Below are 15,147 nucleotides of genomic sequence, written 5' to 3'. Positions count from 1 at the left end.
CAGCTGTCATCCACCCGATTCCAAAACCTCGCGATCCCAGTGCCATGCACTATATCTCACTCCTTAGCTGTGTGGCTAAGACAGCAGAAAGGGTTGTGCATGCACGCCTTGCCTGGCATCTGGGACCGTTGCACCAGAGGACTTTTGCGTACCATCCTGGCAGGAGTGCTTCTCACTGCCTCGCTTCTTTCCTCGGGGAGCTTCGAGGTGGATGGGGAATGGCTGTCTTGACCTCGAGAAGGCCTTTGAGCTGGCAAATCCTCTTGCCATCCAGGCAGCCCTTGCGGACCGGGGAGTTGGGGGTAGACTCTTATCATGGGTGGGAGATTTCTTTCAGCAGCGGACGGCGGGGGTCAGATGCCAGGGGCAGCTCTCCCCTTTTTATGGACATCAGAATGGCACCCCCCAGGGGAGTGTTCTCAACCCCTTGCTATTGAATATACTTGTGGAAGGGCTCCTGATGGTGGACTATGGCCCCGGCGTAACAGTACTTATATATGCAGACGATTTGGCACTTGTCTTCCCGAGGGGGGACTGTTTCACCCAGGTGCCAGTTGCATTCTCTCGGCTGCATACCAAGTGCAGCGAATTTGGGCTGAAAGTCAACCTCGAGAAGACTAAGTGCCTACCTTTCCGTCTCCGCCCTCCAGGTTGTCCACTCTTGCTTGGTGGCCAGTGCATTGAGACTGTCACGCTCCATCGCTACGTGGGAGTTTACTTTGACCAAAATCTCACTTTCAAAAAACACATAAAGTACCTGCAAGAGCGGGCCGCAACCCGCACTTCCGCTTTTCGCTTCCTTTCACACCGCAGTCTAGGGGCGTCTTATGATGTCCTATGCACCTTTTATGTCTATGCCATCCGCTCCCTCGTAGATTATAGTGCCATATGCCCCACAGGTCTTGCCCCACATGTTTCTCAGTCTTTGGAGGTGCTTCAGAAAGAAGCACTCCGTATTATGCAACATGCGCCACGACGGACTAGGCTGGTTAGCTTGCACCTAGAAAGTGGGTTTCCATCACTTGCCCACAGAATTGCTTTGCGTGCGACAGCTGAGACGCTTCGGCTAGTATATCGCCATCCATACTTACCGGTCTGAATCTTACTTCAGCGTCTAGCAAACTGGCCTCCTGACCCGCTCCCCCATCGTGACTGGGCTCGGGCCATCACGACTCTACTTCATGACTTGGGTGTGGCTTCAGAGGTGTGCAGTGATCACGAGCTAGACTGTTCGGGTTACTCGCCTCCCTCCCCCTGGTCGCCTCCCCCTTTCACTGTCATTTATCCCTCGGTGTCCAGGCCTTGCCACTCCATTCCGGCCATCCTCCGGCAGGAGAGTCTTAGTAGCATCGCTGCTATCAACTCCACGACTTCAGCAGTCTAGTATACAGATGGCTCAGTCTCGTCTGATAGCTCAGCAGGGGCGGCTTTTGTTTCTGGACAATGTACAGAATCCTGGGGCATCTCCACAGGAGTCTCGGCTTTCCAGGCGGAGCTGGTGGCTCTTCTTGGTGCCTTGCGCCATCCTTACAGACATCAACATCAGTGTGTTGTTTTCCAAACCGACTCACTCTCCACCCTTCAGTGCCTGGAGTCTCTCTCCCTCTCATCCCACCGGTTCCGGCTCACTGCCATATATACTGTTTCTTCCCTCAACCAGCAGTGGGGTGGCTCAGTGACTTTTCAATGGGTCCCTGGGCATGTCGGACTTAAGGGAAATGAGCTGGTGGACAGAACTTCACATGCAGCTAGCACTCTCCCTGCTGTCACGTTTCCGCTCAGACCTTGTGCCACATGAGTCCTCTCAGTGGTAGCTACCGCCCTCTCAAGACGTACTAGGGACGACCATCACCTATGTATTGCTGAGGGCTCGCACTCGGCCGCCTGGTATGTGGCGGCCACATCGTATACTCCTCTTTCCATACCGACTGGCCTACCTTACTACATATTAGTTAGAATACGGCATCTCTGCCTAGGCTTCCTGTGTTATAACCAGGTTGCCGGCTTAGATCCTGAACAGTGCCCCCATTGCTATGCACGGTCTGCCGAACAACTCTGTTATTACCTGCTCGACTGCCCGGCAACCGCCCCACTTCATACAAGGCTTGACGGTGACTTCTCTCGTACTGGTGACGATATCTTTGATGCGGCTCGGGTCGTTGGCAGGGTACCCTTCCAGAGGCTTTTACACATAGTGAGAAATTATCCTCCTCCTCGCTAACTGCCGTCCACTTTCTCATTGCTCTAGGATACTTTTTTTTTTTAATGCTTCTTGTCATTTCTTACTCTGCCTATCACTGACGGGCTTTCAGTTTGCCTGTGTCCCACCAGGTGTGGGCGAATATAAACAACAACAACAACAACAACCATTCATAACTTTTTGAGTAATCCGGGATCCGGATCAGTGGATATAGGATCCGGATCCGGATCAGCCCTCAAAATTAATCAATTCCTTTTTGGTCCATGGGGCATCTTTCCACAACATTTTATTGAAATTCATTGAAAACTTTTTGAGATACTGTGCGGGATACTCACGATCCTGATTCGGATCGCGACAAAAATTTTATCATATATTCATCGGCTCATGGTCCATGCTTCCACAAAATTTCATTAAAATCTGTTCATATCTTTTTACGTAATCCTGTTAACAAAAAGATAGAGAGAAAGAAAAACAAACAAATGCGGGGTAGGACATATACCTCCTGGCGGAGGTAAATGAAATGGAGCAACAGAGTAAAGAGAGAAAGGGAAAAAATATAAAAAAGGAACACAATTGGGAAAAAAGAAAAAATGAAACTAAAAAGAGGAGATAAAAAATGAAAAAGTATGCGACTTGCTGCTGTGAGAGGGAGAGAGAGAGAGAGAGAGAGAGAGACTGTAAAGGATTGAACTCGGTCCTGTGTATCTATCTATAGCCCGACGCCCTAATCCCGCTCCATCTTACTTCATCTCGCCTCCTGTCTCTCCTGCATCTTGTGATACTTGAATATAGCTGTGACCTTGATCTAGTGATGATGATGATGATGATGATGGAAGTATGGTGGGTGTAGTGATGAAGATGTTGATGATAATGGAATTTGTGGTCGTGGTAGTAGGTTATTAATGATGATAATAACCTTACTTCATCCCGTCAGCTACCTCATTTGCAGCTTCTGATGCTGCTAATATAAAAGATGAAAAAAAGACGAAGAGATAGAGGACGAAAGAAGGTGGAAAAAACATAAATAAATAACAACTAATACAAAGTAGAAAATATGAAAACTCGGAAATTAACCCAAAGAACTGGTGTGAGAAATGAGGAAAAAAGAAGAGGGAAAAAGAAGTAGACGAGAATAAAAAGCCAAATGTATAATGAACGACGAAAGAATGGAAAGAGAAATAGAAAGACAAAAAAAAAAAAAGAAAGAAAAAGAAACTGGGAAGGAGAAAAGAAAAGGAGACAAGACTACGCGCTTGACTAGAACTCGGTACACCTGTAGTAGAGTCCCAGGCCCCCCCACCTTACTCCATATTGTCTCCTACCTGTCTTGTAGCTTGTGATGATGTAATATAGTTATGGGTTTGATCCAATCTTCCTAGTGATGATGATGACGACGATGATGATAGTTATTATTATTATTTAGTTTTAATAATACGTGTATGGAGAAAGATGATGATGATAATGATAAGGATGATGGCGATGATGACTGTGATGTTTATTAGGTTAATACTGATAATAATAACCTAATTTCATATCGCCTCCTATTTCTCCTCTAACCAATGATGTTGTAATATAACTGTGTGTGTGTGTGTGTGTGTGTGTGTGTGAGAGAGAGAGAGAGAGAGAGAGAGAGAGAGAGAGAGAGAGAGGGGGGGGAATCAGATATAAATGGGAAAGGATTTAATTCAGTACACCTGTCGTAAATATCCCAGGCCGCTCCTCCTCACTTCATCTCGCCTCCTGTCTCTCTTGCACCTATTGATACTTGAACATAGTTGTTACTTTGATCTTATGCAGCTAATAGTGATGACGATGATGATGATGATAATGATGATGATGATGATGATGGAGAAGAAACGAAAATGAAAAAGAGCAAAAATGAGCTGCCGTTCTTAAAGGGTCGAACTCGAGACATTTTTTTTAGAATCTCAGACGCTTCACTTTACTTCACCTTGCTTCCAGCTTCTCTTATAGTTTGACTGATGTAGTGTACAGTAGTTAAGAAATGAGACAGAAAAAAGGGAGTAGTTTGAGTGATGGAAAGTAGTGAAATGAAACACAAAGGAAAAACAGAGAAAAGAAATAAAAAAGGAAGCAATAGGTGAAATACAGGAGAGGAAAAAGTGAAAGTAGTAAAGGATCAATGGAAGAAAACGGAAAAAGAAAGATAGAAAGAATGGGGATGAGAAAGAAAAAAGGTGGGTCTGAAACAAAAACAAAGACTGGAGGAATAAATAAGTGAAATTTTTGGCGTCTGGTGGTTTAGTGAGTAACTATTGTGCTCCAATCGGATTGAACCAGTGAAGGTTTATATCCAAGGGATGGTTGGGGTTGATTGCTCATGTAATGCCACTCAGGGATGAGTGAGGCTTCTCACTCTCATCTTAAATGCCGGGACCAACTGCTTAGCCCCGGGCTCCTACGCTTCTCATGGGGCAATGTAGGATTGGATGATGATGATGATGATGAAGAAACGTAAAAGTAAACTACAAATGAAAGAGAAGGGAAAAAAATTGGGAGACATAAGAAAGAAAAGGGAGGCGAGAATGAAACAAAGGGTAGACACAAAGAACATCAGAAAGGCGAGCGAAAGAGCAGGAGACAGAAGGGAATAATAAGAAACAGAAAAGAAAAAGAAGGAAAAAGGAGAGGAAGTTTGTGAGGTGTGGTTCGAACTCGGTACAGTGATAGCAGAGTCCCAGGCCGCTCCACCTTACATCATCTTGTCTCCTACCTCTGTTGCTGCTTGTGATGTTGTAATGATGTTGTGACTTCAGGGTTCCTAATGATGGTGGTGGTGGCGGTGATGATGGAATGGTGGTGAAGGCTACCTTTGATGGGAAAAAATGAAACTGCATGGACAATAATAATGATGATGATGATGATGATAGTGATGGCTGTAATGATGATGATGATGAATGATAATGATGACTAATGATGATGACAATGATGATTATGACGATGAATGATGATAGTGGTTGATGTAGTAATGATGACGATGATGGTCGTTGCAATGATGGTGATGGCACCGTACAAATTACTTTTCACGGTAAGCTCAAAACGACAACAATCACGTGTAATTCCTCCACTCCTTACCTAATATAATACTCCCCCGTCTCCTTGACCCCTTCGTCGTCATCCGCACGCCCACTCGAAGCCAAACACCCCTTGATTCCAGTACTAATATTCTTGTTCTTCTCTTCACACACACACACACACACACACACACACACACACACACACACCAAAGGGCACCACACTCCAAGAGCAGAGTCTGTCACTATCCGGGAAACAGCATCTCATAGCCGGCAAGTGTCCCCAGATGAGGTTGCCATTATTTGTTCAACTGACTTAAATAAAGACTAAAACACACAGCCACCACCCTTCCTGCCTTTCTACTGATAATTTCATCTATGTTACTGTCTAGCTCAGTATTTTCTAGAGACGCTGAGGATTTGTTGGTAAAAAACGTGTGTATGATATTTATTAATGGTGTCAGCGTACATATTTCACGGCTTCTTGCCACCCCCCTCAATCACAGATTATTTCTCGCATGTCTTAATAAACCCCATCTAATTACAAGCCTCAAATGACACCTCCACCATTAACTGCCATATATAATACCAGGAGAGGTGAGAGAATAGCTGTACATTTGTGAGTAACAATTAATTTGACAATCTCCTCCAATGCGCATCCAGATATCACGCATCTCCCCCACCCCCAAATCAGCCCATCCTCACCTCCCTCTACTCCCTTCCCCCTGCCCCTACCCCACATCCCTCCACTCCCCCCCCCCACCTCCAGCCACTACCACTCAGGAACCCCTCTTATGAACTGGTGACCTAAAAGTTTGGTGTGTTTAAATTCAGGAAAGTTTCTAATGATTAAACAGCCAAGTAAAGAACATTGTGATGTGACTGAATGTGTTGTTGTGTGTTAAGAGTCAGGCAAGTTTTCGTTTTTTATATTTTCAGTGCTTTCCCTTTCACTACCAACCTTTCTCTCCCTCTCCTCATCGCATCACCCCTCCTCATTTCCCCCTCCCCCTCCTCATTCACCCTCCACTTCTTCTGTCTCTTTTTCAACTTAAATATGCCAAATAGAGTATCTCTCTCGCTCTCTCTCTCTCTCTCTCTCTCTCTCTCTGACACATAAATGAAAGAATTAAACCTTTTCAGCATAAGACCTCCTTCCCCACTCCAAAGAAATCATTGGTAGGCACAAGGAACACACACACACACACACACACACACACACACACACACACACACACACACACACACACACACACACACACACACACACACACACACACACACACACACACACACACACACACACACACACACACACACTTCTAAGTCATTTACAGGCTGCACATTGCCAAGTCTATCTTCCTCAGTATAATCCTGCCAAATATTTCCCTCTTGCTGCTTCAGACAATTATATTCGTCTTTCGCGAGACAAATCATAATGAAGTAATTAGAGGCAAACTTCACTATGCCCTTCAATTTGGTCTCATTTATATTCCATTCCCAAGATTTTGATTTATTTTGCTACTAATGATAATGAAACTAATAATAATAATAATAATAATAATAATAATAATATTAAAAATAATAACAAGAATAATAATAATAACAACAATAATAATAATAACAATAATAGAGACCTTACTAACCCATCGAATTATTTTTGTTTAATGCCAGCGATCAATATAATTTTTTCCGAGAAAACAGCAGTCAAAAGCAGGAAAAAAAAACATCTCAAACAAAACTTTTCTCTGATATTGTATCTTTTTCTATTAACTTTCGTTATCCTAAAACCTGATTTTTTTTTGAGTGAAGCCTTGTCGTTATAAGGCTAAAAAAAAATTTTTTTTTTTTTTTTTTATATGGTCGACTCTGAGCATAGGCATCACAGCCTGCTCCCACGGCCCAGTAGTCCTCCTACATATCATACACCTCGACATGTCACCACTTCGGCACTAACACCCACCGCCCATACTGAACACATGCTAGGGCTGTCTCATACAGGACTGGTGTATTGGTATTAGCGGGGGTATTTTTACATGTCGGCGGGTCTTCTGGTAGATCGGTAAAGTCTGCTTTACATGAAATTCAAATCCTTAAACTGTTCCCTGCCCCAGCGGGAATTTGAACCTGGGTCCGGTAGGACCGCAGACCACCTCTCTACCGGTTGAGCCACCGCCTCCCCCGCTACTGGTTCATCTGGGAATTTTCTCCCCGCAGATACATTGCAATATTATTTTTCAGTAAAGAGACAGACTAGCTCTCAAAAGGTTATCTTCATTATCATCATCATCAACAGCATCAGCACCATGATCATCATCATCATTATAGTATCATTATTAAAAGCATTTTTGTTATTATCATTATTATAATATTACAAATAATAATAATAATAATAATAATAATAATAATAATAATAATAATAATAATTATTATTATTACTGTGTCCAAATCTACGTACGGACTCCATAGTTCGTTACCTAAGGCCCACATTCTCGTGGGTCTTAGAAGGTCCCTAACACCTTTCCCTAAGCGATTTATTTCGCTTATTACACCTTTCTGTCCTCTTCCGTGTTACACATATCCTTCCAACAACGTCATACTCTGCATAAATAACAGACAAAAGGATATTAACCAGCTGTATCCGAAAACAAATCGCTAAAGAAGAAGTGTTAGGGAATACAAGCCCGAGCGCCGGTGCTGACGTATTAAGAAAAGATTTATCACATTCGAAGACGGTGTTATGTAGAGATCAGTGAGAGAGAGAAGGATGGCGTGAGGGGTATCGGTTATGGTAGTGGTGGTGAAGATATGGTGGAAGTATGGTAGGGGTGATGGAGAAATGGTGGAAGTATAGTAGGGGTGGTGGAGATATGGTGGAGGTGTGGTAGTGATGGTGGAGATATGGAGGAGGTATGGTAGTGGTGGTGGAGGTATGGTGGAGGTATGGTAGTGGTGGTGGAGGTATGGCGGAGGTATGGTAGTGGTGGTGGAGAGGAGGAGGTACGGTAGTTGTGGTGCAGATATGATGGAGGTATGGTAGTGGTGGTGGAGATATGGTGGAGGTATGGTAGTGGTGGTGGAGAAAAGGTGTTTTTTTTTTTTTGTAGTGGTGGTGGAGAAATGGTGGAGGTATGGTAATGGTGGTGGAGAAGTTTTTTTTTTTTTTGTAGTGGTGGTGGAGAAATGGTGGAGGTATGGTAGTGGTGGTGGAGAAAATGTTTTTTTTTGTAGTGGTGGTGGAGAAAATGTTTTTTTTTGTAGTGGTGGTGGAGAAATGGTGGAGGTATGGTAGTGACGGTGGAGGTGTGGTAGTTGTGATGGAGAAATTGTGGAGGGATTTTTTTTTCCAATGCTACGAAGAAGGGGGCTAAGATGCGAATGAATGTGTTTGAATGGATGAGTAAATGGCGAGTGTGTCGTCCTGTCTCGGCTACCTCCCTTTCCTTGGGGGAAGCAGCCTAGGTATATAGATAGATAGAGAGATAGGAAGAAGGAACCAAAGGCCACGAGCCCGCAAAACTGTTCCTTCCAAGAGAAAAACAAAATACAAGAGAGAGCCAAATTCAAGATTCGATCAGTTCGAGATGCCTAGACACACTGTGTTTGAAAAATTGGAGATCACAGCTAGCAGGAAATACAGAAAGAGGGAGACAGTCCCAGAGTTGACCTGTTGCATAAATGAAGGACTGGGAGTAACGGTTAAGTCTTGCATTAGAGAGTTGGACAGAAAAAGGATGAGAGTTTGCTGCTAGACGGGTACTACGCGCCCGTCGTAGAAGTGGAGGAACCCAAGCGGACAGTTCAGAGAAGCAGTGACCATTGATGAAGCAATAGAAAAGAGATAAAGATTCAACAGTGCGGCAAAGAGACGGAGGTTGAAGGTAGCCAGTAAGAGGAGGAGCGTTGATAAGACGAAAAGCCTTTGATTCTACCCTATTGAGAAGAGTTGTATGTGGGGAGCCTCCCCACACATGAGAGTCGTACTCCACACAGGGGCGGGGGGGATAAAACACGTGTATAGAGTCAACAATTATGCAGGGGTAAAGAAGGAACGGAGTCGGCTTAGCACACCTAATCTCTTGGAAGCAGATTTTACAAAAGATATAGTACGGTATGATCTTTCCAAGACAAGTCCCGTGTGAATGAAACCCTAAGCATGTTCAAGGATGGTGCAGGACTGAGCTGGATATTATTAAACATTAGTGGGTACACCTGTGGAAGATTTTGCCGGGCTGATAGGTGGAAGAACTGAGTCTTTGATGCATTAAAAACAACAAAATTATTTTCATCCTAGTCAGAGATACGAGCCAAATCAGACATTTCGAGTTTTAGTGATTGAGAAATGGTGGACATATAGTAGTGGTGGTGGAGAAATGGTGGGGGTATGGTACTGGGGATGGAGAAATGGTGGGTGTATGGTGGTGGTGGTGGTGGAGAATTGGTGGAGGTATGGGAGTGGTGGGAGGGTTAAGGTATCGGTTATGATACTGGTGATGAAGAAATGGAAGAGGTATGGTACTGGTGAGAGAAATGGTGGAGGTATGGTAGTGGTGGTGGAGAAATGGTGCAGGTATGGTAGTGGTGGGAGGGTTAGGGTATCGGTTATGGTGCTGGTGGTGAAGAAATGGTAGAGGTATGGTACTGGTGGGAGGGTGGGGGTACTGGTTATGGTATAGGGGATGGAGAAATGGTGGTGAAAGATTGCTACTGGTGGAGGGATGGGGAGGTACTGGTAATAGTATTGGTGACGGGATTAGGTTTCTACAGGAAGAACTAAACAAAGGTAGATTTGGGGCCCCTTTCCTTGATCATCCTACAGAAAACAGTTATAACCTGCTGTAAATTTTGTACCCTAACTTAAGATTTATTGATGAAGTTAGAACAGGACAGAGGAAGATTCTCTTGCCTCCTTGTCCCTCCTGCATATCAAAACCTGACTTACGACAGGAAATTAATCGTAAGTGTGTTTGTGTATCTCTATCCAGGTGAGCATCAGACGACTTGGCTCACCTGAGAGGAAGCACAGACGTCAAAGGGTCAGCAGTGGTAATATGCTTCTAAGTTACAATTAGTGATGTGTCGTGAAGGACGGCATGCGTGTCGGTAGGGCAAATTTATAAAACACTACTAGTATATCGTAGCGGTACACTAGGGCAATGTCGAATCAATATCCACTAACTAATGTATATTACAAAATAGTACTCATAATTTAGGTGGGGACACTCACCATCCACTCACTCGATGTAAGGCAACCTAAAAATAACACTATACTGAGTGACAACCGAAATGGTTTCTTGTTGGGTGGTAACCATATAGGCAAATGACGCCTGGTGGTCTACGGGTAAACCCCTAGGGTACGCAATTCCCCAGCCTCGACTACCCCGCAGGACGCAAAAACAGGCCGATTTTTCGACCTTCGCAAAGGTTAAAAGTTTTATGCACGATTTATAGAGGTTGAGTTTACACACCTGAAAACGCAAACCCCACCCTCCTAGACCCAATAGTTACCGAGCTACGGCCCGTCAAAGTTGATAATAGTTACCCGTCACGGCCACGGCGAGAAAGAAAATACTCCTCTCGCACCTGTTTTCTTCACAAAATACGTAAAAAAATCACCATCATTTTTTTTTTTTTTTTTGGTGTGTACAGATGTCATAAACCATTGTAATGTGCTTAGGAGAAAATTAAAGGGTGACAAACCCACCCAAACTAATCTGATAAATATTAAAAATTATCCTCCCCTCCTCTCCTCTCCCCATACCTCCATTCCCCTCCCTCCCCTTCTCTTCTCTTCCTCCTCCCCTCCTCTCCCTTCCCCTCCCCTCCCCTCCTCTCCCCTCCCCTCCCGTCCTCTCCCCTAGCCTAGCCTCCCCTCCCTCTTTCCCCTCCCCCTTCCTCTCCCCGCCGAGCCGTCAAATCTAGCTAGGGAAAATGGTCATGAACCCCCCCCCCCAATAAAAAATATGATAACTAGTAAAAATTATCCTGCCCTCCTCTCCCCTCCCAATACCTCCAGTCCCCTCCCTCCCCTTCCCTTCCCTCCCTTCCCCTCGCTTAACCTCCCCTCCCCTCTTTCCTCTCCCCCTTTCCTTCCCCTCCGAGCTGTCAAAGCTAGCTAGGGAAAATAAAATTTCTTTTTCGAGTAGGTTCCCAATAAAGACAGCTAAAGCAATTGCGGTGTGCATATTTGTATGCAAAGACACGAATAAATTACAGGTAATGATTCAAAAACACGCGCCATGAAGAGTACAAAATATGCAAAATATTCGAGGCCGGGGAGGTGAAGATACTGCGTGCTAGGGTGGTGGGGGTAGGGGTGTGGGGTGGTGGTGGTAGGTGGTAAGGCCAGGAGGGGGTGTATGGGGATGGAGGGTTGGAAGGAGACCACCATCTGAAGGCGGAAGTAAGTAGAAGAGAATAGTGAGCTGGAAAAGGAAATGGTAAAGGATAAGAGAGGAGTCAAGAACGGTAAGGAATTTATTGGAAACGAAAAAAGAGGAAAAAATACACATACAAAAAGGAGAGAGAAAAGGAAAAATTAGTGTTGAAAGAAAAAGAAAATAAAGAAGAAAAAACAAAAGAGGAAATAAAGAAAAGGTGAACAACGATAAAAAAAAAAAATAGAAATAAAGAAAAGGAGACAACCAGAGAAATCAGAGTAGAACTAAAATTAATCCACATAAATTAGAGTCCCAGGACGCTCCACCTAACTTCATCTTGTCTCCTACGTCAGTGTAGTTTGTGATGCTATAATTACTGAAAGAAATACAAGGAAAAAGGAAGAGAGTTAGGACAGAAGGAAAAGAAAAATGAAGCAAGAGGGAACACGAAAATGATACAAATAGGATGAGAATTAAAGAAAAAAGAAACAAGACTAAGAAACAAGAATGGGGGAATGAAAAAATATATATATATATATATATATATATATATATATATATATATATATATATATATATATATATGAATAAACTAGAGGCCCCCAAGGGGAGAATCACAGCAGCCGCGCACCGATACGTATTTGGCGCTGCTCGAAATGTGAAATTGACCTTGACCTACTTTCACCAATTTCGAACTCGTAAGAGATTTTTGTCCCTTCTCACACCATTAAATTTTTGTGATGATATCTTGAGGGGATGCAAAGTTATCTTGGTAACAGTCACACAGCCCTTGACCTACCTTCGCCAATTTCGAACTCGCATTAGACTTTCATCCCTACCACACACCTGTAAATTTTGTGATGATAGCTCTCGCGGTTGCTAAGTTACAGGTATAGTGCTAAGAGACCCACAGACACACAGATAGACAAACTGAAAACAATATTCATCGGAGATTTTCATCCCTCCGAAACACCAGTAAAATTTGGTGGTGATATCTTGAGCTTTTGCGAAGTTATCGTGGTAACAAACAGAAAGAAACTGACCTACATTCACCAATTTCGAACTCGTAATTCCGCTTTTTCCCTACTACACAGCTGTAAAATTTTGTGATGATATCTTTAGCGGTTGCGAGGTTATCGTGCTAACACACACACACACACACACACACACACACACAGACGAACAGACTGAAGACAATCCCAGCTTCGCTATCGCGACTGGTAATAAAAAAAGAAAGGAAATGAGGAAGAACAAGAAATACCGCAGAAACGGAGAGAGAGAGAGAGAGAGAGAGAGAGAGAGAGAGAGAGAGAGAGAGAGAGAGGAAAAGTGAATGGAACCATGAAAACCTATCATAGATCAAGGAGGTAGAAAGGAGTAATTATAGTGGACTAGAGGCCACCCAGGGGAGGAATCACACCAGCCGTAAGTCGATGCATATCTAGCGCGGCTCGGAATATGACCTTGACCTTGACCTACTTTTACCAATTTCGATTTCGTGGGAGATTTTCATCCCTACTATACACCTGTAAAATTTTGTGATATCCTGTGCTGTTGCGAAGTTATCGTGGTAACAGACACACAGAGCTTGACCTACTTTCATCAATTTTGAATTCACAAGAGATTTTCATCCTTACTACACACCTGTAAAATTTTGTGATATCATGAGTGGCTGTGAAGTTTTCGTGCTAACAGACACACAGATATACAGACAGACAAACAGAAAACAATACTTGTAGGAGAATTTCATCCCTACTACACACCTGTAAAATTTGGTGACGATATCTTGACCGGTTGCGAAGTTATCGTGGTAACAGGTAGACTGACTTGACCTACATTCACCAATTTCAAACTCGTTATCGCTCTTACTATTAGCATGTAAAATTTTGTTATGATATCTTGAGCGGTTGCGAAGTTATCGTGCTAAGAAACACACACACACACACACACACACACACACACACACACACAGAAATTAAAAACAATAGCAGCTTCGCTTCGCGGGTGGTAAAAAGAGAGAAGAAATAATAATAACAAAAAGAAGAGACTAAATAAAAAAAAAAAAAAAAAAAGGAGTGATAAGAGAAGTTTGGGACAGAAGGTAGATCAGTAGAAGAAAGGACAAAGGGAGTAGAAAAAACAAAGTAAGAATACTGGAGATCAATGAAAACGAGCAAGAAATGTAACTAGAGGTTCCCCTAAATGGGGAATCTCACCACCTGCCAGCCGACCCACTTTCACTAATTTCGAACTTGTAAGAGATTTTCATCCTTACTACACACCTATAAAATTTTGTGATGATATCTCGAGTGGCTGCGAAGTTATCGTTATCGTGGTAACAGACACACACACACCTTTCCTAGTTTCATCATTTTCGAACGCATAAGAGATTTTTATCCCTCCTACACACCTGTAAAATCTTGTGATGACATCTTAAGCGGTTGTAAAGTCATCGTACTAACACACACAGACACAGACAGACGGCCAAACTTAAAAATTACTCGTTGGAGATTTTCATTCGTACTACACACCTGTAAAATTTTGTGGTGATATCTTCAGCGGTTGCGAATTTATCGTATCAACAGACACACAGACGTTGACCTACTTTCACCAGTTTAGAACTCGTGATCGCCTTTTTTTTTTCCCCCTATTACACGCCTGTAAAATTTTATGATGATATCTTGAGCGGTTGCGAGGTTATCGTGCTAACACACACACACACACACACACACACACACACACACACACACACACACACACACACACACACACACAGAAACTGAAAATAATACCAGCTTCGCTATCGAGGCTGATAAAAAGGATCTGAAATTAGGGAGGGTGGATCTCGAGACACCTTTCTTAGCATCTCAGGTCGTTCCACCTTATACAACCTTGGCTCCTATTTTTCCTGATTGCTGTAATATAGTGAAGAAAGAGATGGGACAATGAGATGGAGAAAGAAAAAGAGAGAAAGGAAAAAAATAAAGAGCCAGGGGAAATGAAAGCAGGAGAGAGACGAGAGAAAAAAGAAAAACGAAGGAGAATACAGAAAATAAAAAAAAAGGAATGATCAAATGAAATAAACAAAGGTTGAAAAAGGATATATAAGCTGCAAAACACAAACTAAAATGTTGAATAAGAAAAGAAACAACATGAAATAAAAGAAGGAATAGGAAAAAACGGAATGGGAAATAAAACAAGGAAATCAAACAAAGATGGAATAGGAAAAAAAGGAATAGGAAACAAGGGAAGGAATTCCATATAAAGAACGAACAGGAAATAAAAGAAGGAATAGGTAATAAAGGAGAAATTGGATAGGTATTAAGGTATAAGCTCTATACTAAGTCCCAGGCCGCTCCACCATACTTCACCTCGACTCTTACCCCTGTTGTACCTCGTGATGATGTACCACAGTGGAAAAGGACAGAAAAACAATAGAAAAAGAGTAAGGAAGTAAAGACAAAGGAAAAAAAATTACAGGAGGGAAGAATGGAACGGGTTAGTTTTGATGAGAATACCGATAGATGTGATG

Source organism: Coenobita brevimanus, chromosome 65 (genome assembly GCF_032717465.1).
Source record: "Coenobita brevimanus isolate Jiangsu-jjx chromosome 65, ASM3271746v2, whole genome shotgun sequence".
NCBI classification, from domain to species: Eukaryota; Metazoa; Arthropoda; class Malacostraca; order Decapoda; family Coenobitidae; genus Coenobita; species Coenobita brevimanus.
Note: the sequence above shows the minus strand (reverse complement) of the source record.